General features: G+C 43.6%; 1 pseudogene; it reads right to left on the reverse strand.

Annotated features, from left to right (window-relative positions):
• The window catches only part of LOC105707458 (large ribosomal subunit protein eL8-like), a 27,040-nt pseudogene continuing 9,715 nt past the window's right edge, over window positions 1-17,325 (reverse strand).

Raw genomic sequence — 17,325 nt, forward strand, 5'->3', positions numbered from 1 at the left:
GGAAGTTGCAGTCAGCAGAGTGCAGTGGAGCCCTGTACTTCAGCCTGAGTGACAGAGTGAGACTGTCTCAAAATTAAAAAAAAAAAAACAAACTAAACCAACCCCCGCCAAACTAAACCAAACCAAAAATAAATTTTTTTTTGAAGGAAAATTTGTATTAATTATTTTTATGTACAGGAAACTCAACAGTGTACATTTAACCCAGTTTCGTGGCAAGTTCTTTAGCCTTTACCTTTTCGAGCTTGGTGACGTGAGCCATAGACTTGGGACCCAGGACATTGCCTCCCCAGTGACGGTGGATCTCATCATATCTGTCATTGTAATTGGTTCGGATAGCTTCCACCAGCTTAGCCAAAGCAACTTTGTCTTCCGAGTTAACATGTGTGAAGGCGACAGTGGTGCAGGTCTTCCTGTGGACTAGACGTCCCAGTCTTGCCTTCCCCTTGTTAATGCAGTAAGGGACTCCCATTTTACGACACACGGCAGGCAAGAAGACAACCAGCTCCATGGGATCCACATCGTGTGTGCAATCACCACCAGCTGAGCTTTCTTGTTCTCCACCAAGGTGGTGACGGTGTTAACTCCTGCTCGAAGGACAGGTGATCTCTTAGTGGGGACGTCCCCTTTGCTAGCTGCTTTCTTCTCGGCCAGGGCCAACAGCCTCTGCTTCTTCTCTTGCTTTGTCTCTGGTCTATACTTGTAGGCCAGCTTAAGCAGCTGAGTAGCTGTTTGGCGGTCCAGGGCCTGGGTGAACTGGTTAATTGCAGGAGGCACTTTCAGCCGCTTATAGAGGATGGCTCTCTGCTGATGCAACCTGATATAGTGGGGCCATTTCACAAAGCGGGTGACGTCTCTTTTGGGTTGGATGTCCTGTCCAATGCCAAAATTCGTAGGCCTTTTCTCAAACAGGGGATTCACCACTTTCTTAGCCTCCTGCTTCTTCAAGACAGCAGGGGCTGGAGCCACCTTCTTCCCCTTGGCCTTCTTTCCTTTCGGCATCTTGGGTGGCAGGAAGAGACAGCCCAAAAAAATTTTAAAAAGCCACTTTATGATAACAAAATAGAATGTGTTAACTTTTTTTTTTAAGAGGCAGGGTCTGGCTCTGTCACTCAGGTTGGGGTGCAGTGGCATGATCATAGCTTACTGTAGCCTCTAACTCCTGGGCTCAACTGATTCTCCTGCCTCAGCCTCCTGAATAGATGAGATTACAGACATACTCTACCACGCCCAACTGGTGGATTTTAAAATTTTCTGTAGAGACAGGGTGTGCTATGTTGTCCAGACTGGTCTTGACCTCCTGGCATCAAGGGATTCTCCCTTTTTGGCCTTCTAAAGTGTTGGGATTACAGATGTGAGACACTGCACCAGGCCTAAAATGTGTTTAAAATTACGACTTTTACCAGGTGTGGTGGCTCACGCCTATAATCCCAGCACATTGGGAGGCTGAGGTGGACAGATCACTTGAGGTCAGGAGTTTGAGACCACCCTGGCCAACATGGCAAAACCCCGTTTCTACTAAAATACAAAAATTAGCTGAGTGTGGTGTGCACCTGTAATCTCAGCTACTTGCGAAGCTGAAGCAGAAGAATCGCTTAAACCTGGGCTGTGGAGGTTGCCCTGAGCCGAGATGGTGCCACTGCACTCCAGCCTGGGCAACAGAGCAAGACTGTCTCAAAATAAACATACAAACAAATAAATAAAATGATGCCTTTTACTAACAGAAAGTTACTGAGCTATCTGAGATTATGGAATCTAATTATTATTGCCCATGTCTGAGCATTCTGTTAATGGGCTACAGATGGCTGGATGAAACAAAAAGACATATATAATTCATATATGTTTTTGTAATCTTTGTAATTTTTTTTTTGAGATGGAGACTCACTGTTGTTACCCAGGTTCAAGTGATTCTCCTGCCTCAGCCTCCCAAGTAGCTAGGACTACAGGCATGCACCACCATGTCTGGCTAATTTTGTATTTTTAGTAGAGACGGGGTTTCGCCATGTTGGCCAGGTTGGTCTCAAACTCCTGACCTCAGGCTATCCACCACCTTAGCTTCCCAAAGGCTGGGATTACAGGCATGAGCCACTGTGCCCAGCCTGTTTTCATAAATTTATTTTACTTACCTTCACTTCTGCAGAATCATTATGTTGTTATAGTCAATATTTTTGGCAATGACCTAAAGAAACAAAGAACATATAATTGGATTCAATTATTAGTTGGGTAGGTTTTCTTTTTCTTTTTGAAACAGTATCTTGCTTTGTTGCCCAGGCTGAAGTGTAGTGGCACAATCTCAACTCAACCGCTGCTTCCTGGGCTCAGGCTGAATAGGTTTTTATTTAAAATACTTATTAAAGTAAACAATAGAAAAATTAAATTTAATTTGATTTATTTAGGTTTTTGAGACAGGGTCTAACTCTGTCACCCAGGCTGGAGTGCAGTAGCATAACCACAGCTCACTGCAGCCTTGAACTCCCAGGCTCAAGCGATTCTCCTATCTCAGACTCCCAAGTAGCTGGGACTACAAGTGCCAAGACCATGCCCAGTCATTTTTTTTTTGAGACAGGAGTCTTGCTCTGTTGCCCAGGCTGGAGTGAAGTGGCGCGATCTTGGCTGACTGCAACTTCCAGCTCCCAGGTTCAAGCAATTCTCGTGCCTCAGCCTCCTGAGTAGCTGGGACTACAGGTGTGCACCACAAAACCTGGCTAATTTTTGTATTTTTAGTAGAAACAGGGTTTCACCTTGTTGGCCAGGTTGGTCTCGAACTCCTGAGCTCAACTGATCTGCCCGCCTTGGGCTCCCAAAGTCCTGTGATTACAGCCCTGAGCCACCATGCCTGGCCCCCAGTTAACTTTTTAATTTTTTGTAGAGATAGGGTCTCACTATGTTACCCAGGCTGGTCTCAAACTCCTGGGTTCAGGCAGTCCTCCCACCTCAGCCTCCCAAATTGCTGGGATTACAGGAGTGAGCCATCACATTTGGCTGTGAAAAATTAAGTGGATTTAATATTAAAAAAAGGTATTTCAAAAAATTTTTTCCTTCTAAAATATTCAAAATTTCTACTAAAATTAAAAAGTATATTATTAATGAATATTGACATTTACATTCTATAAAGCTGATATTTCAAATTTAGTTTTTGTGGGTATGGTTTTTGGTTTTTTAGATGGAGTTTCGCTCTGTCATCCAGGCTGGAGTGGAGTGGCGTGATCCTGGCTCACCGTAACCTCTACTTCCCAGGTTCAAGTTTCCTGCCTCAGCCTCTGGAGTAGCTGGGATTATAGGCAGCCGCCACAGTGCCCCGTTAATTTTTAGTATTTTTAGTAGAGACAGGGTTTCGCTATATTACCCAGGCTGGTCTTGAACTCCTAACCTCTAGTGATCCACCTGCCTCGGCCTCCCAGTGTGCTGGGATTATAGGCATGAGCCACTGCACCCGGCCTAAATTTAGTTTTTCATTATTAAATACTGGCCCTGCATGGTAGTTCACTCAACTGAGTTTGAGGCTGCAGTGAGCCATGATTGTGCCACTGTACTCATCCTGGGTGACAAGTGAGGTCCTGTCTTGAAAGAAAGAGAGAGAGAGAGAGAGAAAAGGAATGAAGGAAGGAAGGAGGGAAGGAAGGAAGGAAAGAAAAGAGGGAGGGAGGGAAGGGAGGGAAGGAAGGGAAGGAAGGAAAGAAAGGAAGGGAAGGAAGGAAGGACAGAGGAAGGAAGGAAGGAAGGTCAAATACTGGCTGGGCATGGTGGCTTACACGTTATAGCAAACTGCACAATGTTCCTTGGCAGACACTGGCATTGTATTGGATGCCACTCTAAGTCCTGAAAACCAACAGAACCACAAATCAGAACATGAAGAGGAGGAAGAAAATGGACCTTCAGCCCACTGGAAGATTAGAACCCATTATGTAAGAAACTACTGCCTTCCCAGTGTCCGAGAGGAAAGATTGCCAAGTTAAAGAATTCTGTTTTTCTTGGATCTAAATTGTTTTTACATCATTCCTATCCTTCCCACAACCCAAAGCAATGTCTATGTTCAACTTTGGCAGTGGCACAGCCTACCAAGTGACCTGGTGTTTGTAGCCAGGTACCTCTGTTTTGGGGACATAGGATGAGATGTGGAGAAGCATTTCCCTGAGGCCTGAACGGTGTAAGCCACAGAATGGGTGTGTTACAGGAATGAGGTCTACATCCAGATCCCAAGAGAGGGTTCTTGGATCTCATGCAAGAAAGAATTCAGGGTGAGGCTGGGCCCATGGTGGCTCACGCCTGCAATGCCAGCACTTTGGGAGGCCCAGGGGGGTGGATCACCTGAGGTCAGAAGTTCGAGACCAGCCTGGCCAACATGGAGAAACCTTGTCCCTACTAAAAATACATGACATTGTCATGGTATTTGTAAACTGTCAGGCTGCAGGTGGGAGTGCGGTGGTGAGGATGACTGGACGTCACTCTCACACTATCTTGGTTTTGGTGGGTTTTATCTAGCTTCTTTACTGCAACTTGTTTTTTCTTTTCTTTTTTTTTTTTTTTTTGAGACAGAGTCTCGCTGTGGCATCGAGGCTGCAGTCCAGTAGCGTAATCTCAGCTCACTACAACCTCTGCCTCCTGGGTTCAAGTAATTCTCCTGCCTCAGCCTCCTGAGTAGCTAATATTACAGGCACACACCACCATGCCTGGCTAATTTTTGTATTTTTAGTAGAGATGGGGTTTCACCATGTTGGCCAGGCTGGTCTTGAACTCTTGATCTCAAGTGATCCGCCCACCTCAGCTTCCCAAAGTGCTGGGATTACAGGAGCAAGCCACTGTGCCTGGCCTGTTTTATTGGCAAGGTCTTTATGACTTATATTTTGTGTCAAACTTCTATCTCATCCTGTGAATTAAAATGCCTAACTCTCTGGTCATACAGCCCAGTAGTTCTCAGCCTTATTTTACCCAGCTCCTATTCAAGATGGAATTGCTCTGGTTTAAATGCCTCTGACATTTCCCCACTCCCTTTTATAAGAGAACCCTTGGCCAGGCGCAGTGGCTCACGTCTGTAATCCCAGCACTTTGGGAGGCCGAGGTGGGTAGATCACCTGAGATCAGGAGTTCGAGACCAGCCTGGCCAACATGGTGAAAGCCTGTTTCTACTAAAAATACAAAAAATTAGCCGGGCATGGTGGTGCATGCCTGTAATCCCAGTTACTTGGGAGGATAAGGCAGGAGAATCTCTTGAACCCGGGAGGTGAGCCAGTAAGGCACCATTGCACTCCAGCTTGGGCAACAAGAGTGAAACTCTGTCTCAAAAAAAAAAAAAAAAGAAAGAAAGAAAAGAAAACATTCAATAAGCTTATCCCGCATTCCTACACAAGGAGTACAAAAGCAATATATTCCACAAGAGTAAAACAAAATAAGTAAAATTATCCTAAGTAAACTAAATTAGAAGGCTTTCCATGAACTGGGCAACTATTGGAACCAAGCTGATATGGGGTTGCTAGATGATTCCAATACACGCCCAAGATTAGAATATTGATCCAGATTTTTACATTACCCATTCCTCTTGTAGAGACAGGGTTTCACCATGTTGGCCAGACTGGTCTTGAACTCCTGATCTCTAATGATCTGCCCACCTCGGCTTCCCAAAGTGCTGGTATTACAGGAGCACTCTGTGCTGCAGTCAGAGATTACTGCTTGGTTCACAGGAACAAGTAGGGTTAGTCTAAATTGCAGAAACAAACTTAAAAACAATGGGCAAGACTAGAATTTAATAAGCATACCATAGTTCTTGAAACATAATTTTTCAGGCCAGGTGAGGTGGCTCACTTCTGTAATCCCAGAACTCTTGGAGGCTGAGGTGGGTGGATCACCTAAGGTCTGGAGTTTGAGAACAGCCTGACCAACATGGAGAAACGCTGTGTCTATTAAAAATACAAAAACTAGCCAGGCATGGTGGTGTGTGCCTGTAATCTCAGCTACTTGAGAGGCTGGGGTAGGAGAATCACTTGAACTTGGGAGGTGGAGGTGGAGGTTAGCCAAGATCACGTCATTGCACTCCAGCCTGGGTAACAAGAGTGAAACTCCATCTACAAAAAAAAAAAAAAAAAAAAAAAAAAAAATTAGAGAAGAAAAAAAGAAAGAAAAAAATAAACTCCATCTCAACAAGACAAAAACATAGTTTTTCTCTCTCCAGTTTCTCATTTTTACTAAAGAAAAATCATGATAAGACCAATTTGCTTTATCATACTTGGCCTGATTATTAGTGAAAAGTGCAACAAGAATAATTATTTTCCACATAAACTCTTTTTAAATTGGCTATTATGGAACTCTGTTCCATAGAAGGAATCCCAGATAAGACTTTTTTTTAAAGCTGAGCCCTGCATTGGGTTTGTAACCCCAAATACCGATGAGTTGAATAAATTCCTCTCCTCTTGAGGTCCCTAATAACTTGGGGCTCCTGGACCTGTAAGAAAGTGACATTCATTACTTACCACAGGTCAGAAACCTTGTGCAGTGGCCTTGTAGATAAGGTTTGAGGCCAGTTCCTCAAGGGCTTTTATTGGGTCTACAAGTCAAATTTTCTTTCTTTTCTTTTCTTTTTTTTTTTTTTTTTTTGAGACAGAGTCTCACTCTGTTGCCCAGGCTGGAGTGCAGTGGCACAATCTCGGCTCACTACAGCCTCTGCTTCCTGGGTTCAAGCAATTCTCCTGCCTCAGCCTCCTTGGTAGCTGGGACTATAGGCGCGCGCCACCATACCCGGCTAAGTTTTGCATTTTTAGTAGAGACAGAGTTTCACCATGTTGGTTAGGCTGGTCTTATACTCCTGACCTTGTGATCCGCCTGCCTTGGCCTCTCAAAGTGCTGGGATTATAGGTGTGAGCCACTGCACCAGCCAGTAAACAGATTCTTATTGCACTTATGCAGATAACTATATATAAGTTATGAATACAAATAGTTTCAAATTATGGAGAAATCAGGCAGAGAGAAACAAATATGTTTCAAATTGTGTTCACAGAAGTGAATTGTTAAAAGCTGTAATTAGCTGAAAAGTTTCCTTGACTCTGAAAAACAAAACAAAGGATCAGCAACATTTTAAGCAAAGTTAAAAAAATTACTTTTGACTTCTTCAGCTTAGTTCATACAGTTAACTTCTGATTGATATTCATAAATATTTCAGCCCTCCATGAGTCCTGAAAGTTTTTTTCTCTATTCTAATGTTGCAATTTGCTAAATTATCAAAAACTTGCATTTAAGAATATCTGTTGGGCCAGGCACGGTGGCTCATGCCTGTAATCCCAGTACTTTGGGACCAGAGGGAGGTGGATCATGAGGTCAGGAGTTTGAGACCAGCCTGGCCAGCATGGTGAAACCCCACCTCTACTAAAAATACAAAAAATTATTTGGGTGTGGTAGCGTGAAACGTGTAGTCCCAGCTACTCAGAAGACTGAGGCAGGAGAATCGCTTGAACCCAGGAGGTGGAGGTTGTAGTGAGCAGAGATTGTGCCATTGCATTACAGTCTGGGCAACAGAGATTACAGGCATGAGCCACTGTGCCCGGCACACTGTTAACTCTTAGCAACTTTTACTTTTGGTGAAAACCTTGGTAAATTCAGAATTTTAATTATGTAGGTGGGGAGGCTACAACAGCAGACAGAAGTGCAGATAAGTTCTGACTCTTTTCATTGTCTAACTTCTTGTGTCCCTGGCCTCATCTAGCTGTAAAGCAGGAAAGTTGTACAGTTAAGAGTCATTGGCCGGGCATGGTGGCTCAAGCCTGTCTCTGCCAGTGTTCCTCTAAAAGCACCTCTCGCTGGACTGGGGTGAGGGAAAGCGCCCTGCTCCGCAGTTCCTGCAGGGGGCGCCTGGCACCCCGCTTTGGAACTGGAGAACTTGTTTTGTTGAACGCTTTTGAGCTTTAGTTGAAATAGAGACAGAAAGGACTCCAATGTTCATACCTTATTGCAGTCTCCAGGATAAATATGATCATTTTCATTTTACAGGAGGCTCAGAAAGGCAAGTCTGTGGTGGAAGTGGCTGAGCTGAAATCTGAGCTCAGGTCTGCTTGTTCCTGTAGGTTATAGGTGAGACAGAAATAATATGCCATGTTGGCCAGGTACGGTGGCTCACGCCTGTAATCCCAGCACTTTGGGAGGCCGAGGCCGGCGGATCACCTGAGGTCGGGAGCTCGAGACCAGCCTGACCAACATGGTGAAACCCCATCTTTACTAAAAATACAAAATTAGCTGGGCGTGGTGTAAACGCCTGTAATCCTAGCTACTCGGGAGGCCGAGGCAGGAGAATTGCTTGAATCCAGGAGGCGGAGATTATGGTGAGCCAAGATTGTGCCACTGCACTCCAGCCTGGGCAACAAGAGCAAAACTCCATCTCAAAAAAAAAAAAAAAAAAAAAAAATGACATGCCATGTTGTACCCAGGATGGCCACATCTGAGGCTCTAAGACAAATAAAAAATTACTGAAGATGAAAGGGGAATATTCAGAAACACCCATGAGGCAGGTGGTGATGTGGAGCTGGAAATTCCAGTGAGAAACTGGCATAGGTTTTGGGCTGTCCTTAGAGAGGAGACAGGAGAAAGCATGAAAAGAGATACATGAATATGTCACATGGACAACTGAAGCAAGCGCACACCTGCATATGTAATTAGTACTTGTGGGTTTAAAAAATTTTTTAATTTAAAATTTTTATTTATTTATTTATTCTTTTTAAATAGAGACAGGGTTTTGCCATGTTGCCCAGGCTGGTTTTGAACTCCTGGGCTCAAACAATCTGCCTGCCTTGACTTCCTAAAGTGTTGGGATTATTGGTGTGAGCCACCGCACCCAGCCAATATTTGAATTGAGTTTGGGGTGGTACAGAAGGAGCTGGGAAGAATTGGAGTGTGCCACTGGCTTCAGCGGGGGATGCTCAGGTTTTAGTGAGGAATGGGGTCCATCTGTAGATTCCTCTTCAGGCTGCCATATTCAGGGGTCAGATCCTCCCTCCACAGGGGTTTCTCACATAAGCAGTCAAGTGGGAAACTGGAGAATTGCTTGAGAAATATCCCCATCTGAGCCTCCTGTTACTGGTGAAATGGCATGCAGGGAACAGGATGGATTCTTTCTGTTGACTGGCCCAGAGTGGTCCTGCTATGAGTCAAGGGGAAAGGTGTAAGAGTATTTACCAAGATATCTTCCTGGGAGCCCTCTGATGTTACAGTCATCTGACCCTTCTGTAAATGGCCTTTATTTAACTATTTCTCTCAGCCTATAGGACTTGCCCATTAAGCCAGGGCAAGTATTAAGTAGAATTGTAAAAATACATGCAAATCCTGTTTTCTAGCCTCTACTTGCTTTGAGGATCCAGATTTAAAATAATATCAATACATTCTTTATCTATTGGAAATGACAAGGCTGGGTACTGTGGCTCACATCTGTAATTCTAGCACTTTGGGAGGCCAGAACAGGTGGATCTCTTGAGCCCAGGAGTTCAAGACAAGCCTGAGAAATATAGAGAGACTTTGTCTCTATAAAAAATACAAAAATTCGCCAGGTATGGTGGTACGCATCTGTAGTCCTAGCTACTCAGGAGGCTGAGGAGGGAGGATCACTTGAGTCTGGGAGGTGGAGGTTGCAGTGAGCCAAGATAGTGTCACTGCACTCCAGCCTGGGTGACAGAGCGAGATGCTGTTTCACAAATAAACAAAACAAACAACAACAACAACAAAAAGGTAACAAAATGTTCTTAATCTACTACACCTTTATGCTTCTAGTTCTTTTGAGATTGAATTCTCTATAGAGACACACGATTGCTAACACCAGTGTTTAGGTATCCTGTAATTCCCCAGATCTCTGGGTTTGGTTGATATAGAATAATACTGTTCAATATGGCAGCCACTAGCTAGTGGCTTTTGAGTACTTGAAATGTGGCTGCTCTGCCTTGAGATATGCTGTAAATGGAGAACACACAGAACTTTAGATCTCAAAGACTTAATATGTATGGTAGACAGACTCTAAAATGACTCCTGATAATTCCTGTCTTCTGGTATTCACAGCCCTGTGAAATCTCCTTCCCCTTAGTGTGGGCAGGACTGGCGATTTGCTTCTAATCAATAGAATATGATAAAGATGATGGGATGTCACTTTCATAATTATGTTACATATGATTGTAGCTTCCATCTTGTTAGAAAACTCTCATTTAAAAAAAAATTTAAAAATTTTTAAAATTTTATTTTTAGTCTTTTTTTTTTTTTTGGAGACAGAGTTTCGCTCTTCTCACCCAGGCTGGAGTGCAATCTCTGCTCACTGAAACCTTCGCCTCGCGATTCTCTTGCCTCAGCTTCACGAATAGCCAGGATTACAGGTGTGCACCACCATACCTGGCTAATTTTTTCTATTTTAGAAGAGATGGGGTTTTGCCACATTGGCCAGGCTAGTCTCGAACTCCTGATCTCAGGTGATCCGCCCGCCCTGGCCTCCCAAAGTGCTGGGATTACAGGTGTGAGTCACTGAACCTGGCTGAAAATTAAAAGTTAAAATCTGTGGTTTGCATTGTATTTCTTTTTTTTTTCTTTTTTTGAGACGGAGTTGCGCTCTTGTTACCCAGGCTGGAGTGCAATGGCGCGATCTCGGCTCACCGCAACCTCCGCCTCCTGGGTTCAGGCAATTCTCCTGTCTCAGCCTCCCGAGTAGCTGGGATTACAGGCACGCACCACCATGCCCAGCAATTTTTTTTTTTTTTTTGTATTTTTAGTAGAGACGGGGTTTCACCATGTTGACCAGGATGGTCTTGATCTCTTGACCTCGTGATCCACCCGCCTCAGCCTCCCAAAGTGCTGGGATTACAGGCGTGAGCCACCGCGCCCAGCTGCATTGTATTTCTATTGGCAACACTGGTATAGATCTCCAAGGAGACAAGAATTTCATGTAGCTTATGTAGCCCAGCATACTAAAAGGAGTTGGCTATCACATCCTTAGCATTACCCTCTCACTTACTAGGGCATGCCATGCAAACAGAAAATACTTTACTACTTCTGGAAAAGAATGTTTCACTCTTTTTTAAATTGGGTGAAGCTGTTGTATATTTTTTTTGCCCAAAGGTGAAATCTGCAGTCTTCTTACTTTTGAATACTGCCTTCAGAGTTTAATTTGTTTCAAATTAACAGCAGGTGTCAGATGCAATTAAAGGGGAAAAAAACAATTGCAAATTAAGCACGAAATTTTGAATTTCCTTATTTGCTACAGAAGTTACACATTCAGGGAATACATGCTAATTATTCTGAATTATTTGTTTATGCATTGTGTCATATGTTTGCCTTTTACTGATTAATGCTCCGCAGTTTATGTTACATCCTTTGTGGCTAATGAATAAAGCTGTAGTGGCATGACTAGCGACTCTAAATTCTAGAGGACTCTTTCACACATGACCCCGCTACCCCAGTCCCCTGGGAATTGCTGCTGCCCAAAGCAATTGATGCTAATGTAGGTTGCTACAACCCTTCAGTGTGTTAGAACAGAAAAAAAGTGTTGAGAATAATTTTAACTGAGACACTTGGGTGCTCAGGGACGGGTAACTAGTTGTTGTGCCTTTAAATTTAAACTGGTATTTAAAAATATGTATACCTTTCATTATTTGTTCATTTTTTTTTTTGAGATGGAGTCTCACTCTATTGCCCAGGCTGGAGTGCAATGGCGCAATCTCTGCTAACTGCCACCTCCACCTCTTGGGTTCAAGCGATTCTCCTACCTCAGCCTTCAGACTAGCTGGGTAGCCTTCAGATTACAGGTGTGCACCACCAAGCCCGGCCAATTTTTGTATTTTTAGTAGAGACAGGGTTTCACCATGTTGGCCAGGCTAGTCGGAACTCCTGACTTCAGGTGATATGCCCACTTCGGCCTCCCAAAGTGTTGGGATTACAGGCGTGAGCCACCACGCCCGCATGTATCTTTCTTTAAAGGAGTTTGAGAAGTTTAGGGAAAAGTGAGGAACTTCAGCAGCAGCACCACTCAGTATCTTCCCTGTTGTCTCAAGCAATTTAGCCAGCAAACAAAACAAATAACAACAAAACAACACCGTTTGATATTACCTCATCCAAGTACTTTCCTAAGTGTGTATCAAACATTCCTTCGCACCACATATAGAATTCTCAGGAAAGAAGAATTTTAAGGAAAATATTGTCTCCATCTTATTTCTAGAGGTGCTTCAGGCCCCTTGTAGATTGGCACACTGGGAACTGTTTGGCAGTCCTCACCTTTAGTTTGACTCTGGACAGTCAGATGTGCAAGATCTTCACCCAGATGAATCTTTCATAAATACGTTTCTTTTATCTTTTTTTTTTTAGTCAGAGTTTCTCCCAGGCTGGAGTGCAATGGCAAAATCTCGGCTCACTGCAACCTCCGCCTCCCAGGTTCAAGTGATTCTCCTGCTTCAGCCTCTCAAGTAGCTGGGATTACAGATGTGCACCAATGCACCTGGCTAATTTTGTATTTTTAGTAGAGATAGGGTTTCTTTTTTTTTCTTTTTTTTGAGACAGAGTCTGGCTTTGTCGCCCAGGATGGAGTTCAATGGCTTGATCTCAGCTCACTGCAACCTCTGCCTCCTTAGTTCAAGCGATTCTCCTGCCCTAGTCTCCTGAGTAGCTGGGACTACAGGTGCATGCCACTACACTCGGCTAACTTTTTGTATTTTTAGTAGAGATGGGGTTTCACCACGTTAGCCAGGATGGCCTCGATTTCCTGACCTTGTGAACCACCTGCCTCAGCCTCCCAAAGTGCTGGGATTACAGGCATGAGCCATCACACCCAGAAAAGACAGGGTTTCACCACGTTGGTAAGGCTGGTCTTGAACTCCTGACATCAGGTGATCCACCTACCTCGGTCTCCCAAAGTGCTGGGTTTATAGGCATGAGCCACTGCGCCTGACCACATGTTTCTTTCTTTTCTTTCCTTTTAATTTATTTTTATCCTTTTATTTTTTCCCTCCTAGCCAGTGGATTTCCAACATCTTCCTTCTTTTCTATTTTAATATTAGGTTCAGGGGATAAGTGGGCAGGTTTGTTACTTGGGTAAACTGCTTGTTGCTGAGGACTAGCGTACAAATGATCCCGTCACCAAGGTAGTCAGCATATTATCCCATAGGTAGCCTTCCAAACCCCACCCCTCCTCCTCCTCCTCCCTCAAGCAGTCTCCAGTGTCCAGTAACATGGGTTTTTGTTTTGTTTTGGTTTTTGAGACAGAGTCTCGCTCTGTTGCCCAGGCTGGTGTGTAGTTGCCCCATCATGGCTGAGGACCTCCTGGGCTCCAGTGATCCTCCCCTACATCAGCCTCTCAAGTAGCTGGGACTACAAGCACACTCCACCACACTTGGCTAATTAAAAAAAAATTATTATTATTTTTTTATTTTTAGTGGAGAGGAGGTTTTGCTGTGTTTCCCAAGCTGTTCTGGAACTCCTAAGCTCAAGCAATCCTCACACCTTGGCTCCCAAAGTGCTGGGATTACAGGCATGAACCATGGACCCAGCCCTGACAAACATATTTCTTGAAGGGATTAAAGGCCAGGTGCCCGTGGCTCATACCTATGGTTTCAGCACTTTGGGAGTCTGAGGTGGGTGTATCCTTTGAGCTCAGGAGTTCGAGACCAGTCTGGGCAACGTCATGAAACTCCATCCCTACAAAAAATACAAAAATTAGCCCTGTGTCATGGCAAGTGCCTGTAGTCCTAGCTACTTGAGAGGCTGTGGTGGGAGGCGGAGGTTGCAGTGAGCCGTGACTGGGCTACTGCACTCCAGCTTGGGTGACAAAGCGAGACCTGGTCTCAGAAAAGAAATAAAACAAACAAAAAAAACACAAACAAACCAGAATACAGCATTAAATTTTTTTTTTTTAAGCAGTTAAGAGGACTGAGTTCATGTCTCAGGGTACCATATTCTGTAATCAAACCGTATATTGTAAAATTTCAAAACTGAAGAGGTGCTCCTGGCCCAGCCAAGTTCCAGTACATATTCAGAGGAGTTTACATGCATAACTGTTTTAGCCTATGTACCTAAGACTGGGTATAGAGAGACCAGTAGACTTCTAGACATTCTGATCTCACCTTCATGCACACAGATTTTATCATCCACCCAGTGAAGATTTCAGGACCTGGAAACGTGTTCTGACTCTCCTGGAAAATACTGCATCTCTGTCTGCTTTGAGCCGGACTGCACTGACTTGATTCTACATCGTGTGTATGTGTGTTTGTGTGTGTGTGTGTGTGTGTGTGTGTGTGTGTTGTCACCAACTGATTCTACATCCTTTACATGATTAAGCTCTATTGATGTAACCAAGAGATGTCTGGGTCTAGTTTCCCCTTACCCTGAGTACACTCTTGACATGTGTCACTCCTATAGACAGGCAAAATTTATGAAAAACAAACAATTTGCTTCATATAAGGAGAATCCAAATGGCCAATAAATATCTGGAAAAAAGGTTAATTTCATTGACAGTAAAAATACAATTAAAAATGAAATCTTTATTAGGCCACTGCACTCCAGTCTGGGCGACAGTACAAGACTCTGTCTCAAATAAATAAATAAATAAATAAAAATAAAAACGAAATATTTTTCTCCCATGAAATTTAAAAAATACATTTTGCACTAGAATTCACATAGTTAGCAAAAGTTTGTGAATTAGACAATCTTCCACACTGCTGTTATGAGTGTACATTTCTGGAGGACAATTTGGCAGTTTACATCAAGACCCAGACTTCCAGTATACAATAAACTTCCTAATTTATTTGTTATTATTATTTTTATTTAATTAATTTATTTTTCTGAGATGGAGTCTCACTCTGTTGCCCAGGTTGGAGTGCAGTGGCGCAGTCTCAGTTCACTGAAACCTCTGCCTCCCAGGTTCAAGTGATTCTCCTGCTTCAGCCTCCCAAGTAGCTGGGACTACAGGTGAGCACCACCATAGTGAGCTAATTTTTGTATTTTTAGTAGAGATTGGGTTTCACCATGTTGGCCCGGCTGGTCTTGAACTTCTGACCTCAGGTGATCCACCTGCCTAGGCCCTTCAAAGTGCTGGGATTACAGTCGTGAGCCACTGTGCCTGCCCTATTTATTTTTATTTTATTTTTTTGAGACAGAGTCTCACTTTGTCACCCAGGCTGAAGTGCAGTGGTGTGATCTTGCCTCACTGCAGCCTCGACCTTAGAAGTGTATTCTAAAAAAAAACCAGAAATAAAAGCAAAACATGCGTGTAACAGTATTTCTTATGAGATTATTTACAATAAGAGCAATTGTCCAATTAGAAAGACTATTGTATAGTCATTATAAACAGTGTTTTTGAAAAACATGTAATGACCGATAAAAATACAGTAAAATCTGGCAAAAACTTTTTCCTAAGATAATGCAAATTCAGATTGGCTACCATCCTCACCAGAGCCCCTTCTCTAATGGGGTGCACTAAGAAAGCTCTTATCTTTTAGGATGTGGGGAACGCAGAAAGAGGACGAGGTGAGTTGGGAAAAACAGAAATCCCTTCTCAAAAGCAAGGAGGTGGGAGTTCTGCCCTAGGGTTCTCCTACATCCAAGAGATTCCAAGCCTTGCCACTGTGGTCCTGGAGGTCCTGAACCCAGAATCGCCTCCCCTGATACGTGGTGCAGATAAATATCACCAGGGGCCTCAAACCGAAGCCAGGACCAGGTTGGATCTGGCTCTTGCAGAAATCCTGGCTGATCACCTGCATAAGTCATCCTAGATATTTTGTTAAGTTTGCAGGATTGTGACCACTAATTTTGTGATTTTAAAAAAATATTTTCTATTGTGTTAAAAACAAAACGAAACAGAAAACAAACAACAACAACAAAAAAAACAAGATAGAAAACTTTATGGGCCTGACTTGGTGGCTTATGCCTGTAAGGTGTACACCTGTAGTCGCAGCTACTTAGGGGGCTGAGGGAGGAGGATAGCTTGAACCCAGGAGGTTGCGGCTGCAGTGAGCTGAGATCACACCACTGCACTTCAGCCTGGGTGACAAAGTGAGACCCTGTCTCAAAAAGATAAGATAAAATAAAATAATAAATACATAAATAAGAAAACACATACATTTGCTCCTCATTCAGCAAAATAAATAAGCAAACTCTCTTTCTCTTTATATATGTGAAAAGAACATATTTTAAAATGTTATTAGTAATTGCCTCTGATTAGTGGGCTATGGGTAATTTTATTTTTCAAAAATTTATCCTTATTTATTTATTTATTTTACTCCGGATGGGGGTCTTGCTATGTTGCCCAGGCTGGTCTTGAACTCCTGGGCTTAAACAATCTTCCCACCTTGGCATCCCAAAGTGCCAGACTTACAGGCATAAGCTAACACCCCCAGCCTGGCTATGGGTAATTTTAATTTTTTTTTTTTGAGACAGAGTCTTGCTCTGCCGCCCAGACTGGTGTGCAGTGGTGTGATTTTGGCTCACTGCAACCTCCGCCCCCTAGTTCAAGCGATTCTCCGGCTCTCAGCCTCCTGAGTAGCTAAGATTACAGGCATGCGCTACCATACCCAGCTAATTTTTTTTTTTTGAGACAGAGTTTCGCTTTTGTTGCCCAGTTTGGAGTGTAGTGGTGCGATCTCTGCTCACTGCAACCTCTGCCTCCCGGGTTCAAGCGATTCTCCTGACTCAGCCTCCTAAGTAGCTGGGACTACAGGCAAGTGCTACCATGCCTGGCTAATTTTTGTATTTTTTGTAGAGATGAGGTTTCACCATGTTGGCCAAGATGTTCTTGAACTCCTGACCTTGTGATCTGTCTGCCTCAGCCTCCCAAAGTGCTGGGACTACAGATGAGAGCCACTGTGCCTGGCAATTTTAATATTTTTATTATGCTTTTCTGCATTTTACAATTTTTTTTCTTTTTTCCTTTTTCTTTTTTTTTTTTTTTTGACAGGGTCTCACTCTGTTGCCCAGGCTGTAGTGCTGTGGCATAATCATGGCTCACTGCAGCCTTAACGTCCTGTGCTCAAGCGATCCTCCTGCCTCAGCCTCCCAACCACAGGCATGTGTGACCAACCCAGCTAATTTTAAATTTTTTTCATAGAGATAGGGCCTCCTTATGTTGCCCAGGCTGGTCTTGAACTCCTAGACTCAAGGAATGCTCCTGCCTTGGCCCCCAAAGTACTCGGATTACAACTGTAAGCCACCACACCCAGCTCAAATTTTTCTATACTGCACGTGTATTACTTTTATAATAAGAACAAGAAAAAAAATATAAAAGACTATTGAAGGCAGGGTGTGATGGCTCCCACCTGTAATCCCAGCACTTTGGGAGGCCATGCTGGGTGGATCATCTGAGGTCAGGAGTTCCGAGACCAGCCTGGCCAACATGAT

The sequence above is a fragment of the Aotus nancymaae genome, unplaced genomic scaffold, assembly GCF_030222135.1.
Source record: "Aotus nancymaae isolate 86718 unplaced genomic scaffold, 86718_ANA_hifiasm-v0.15.2.pri h1tg000040l, whole genome shotgun sequence".
NCBI classification, from domain to species: domain Eukaryota; kingdom Metazoa; phylum Chordata; class Mammalia; order Primates; family Aotidae; genus Aotus; species Aotus nancymaae.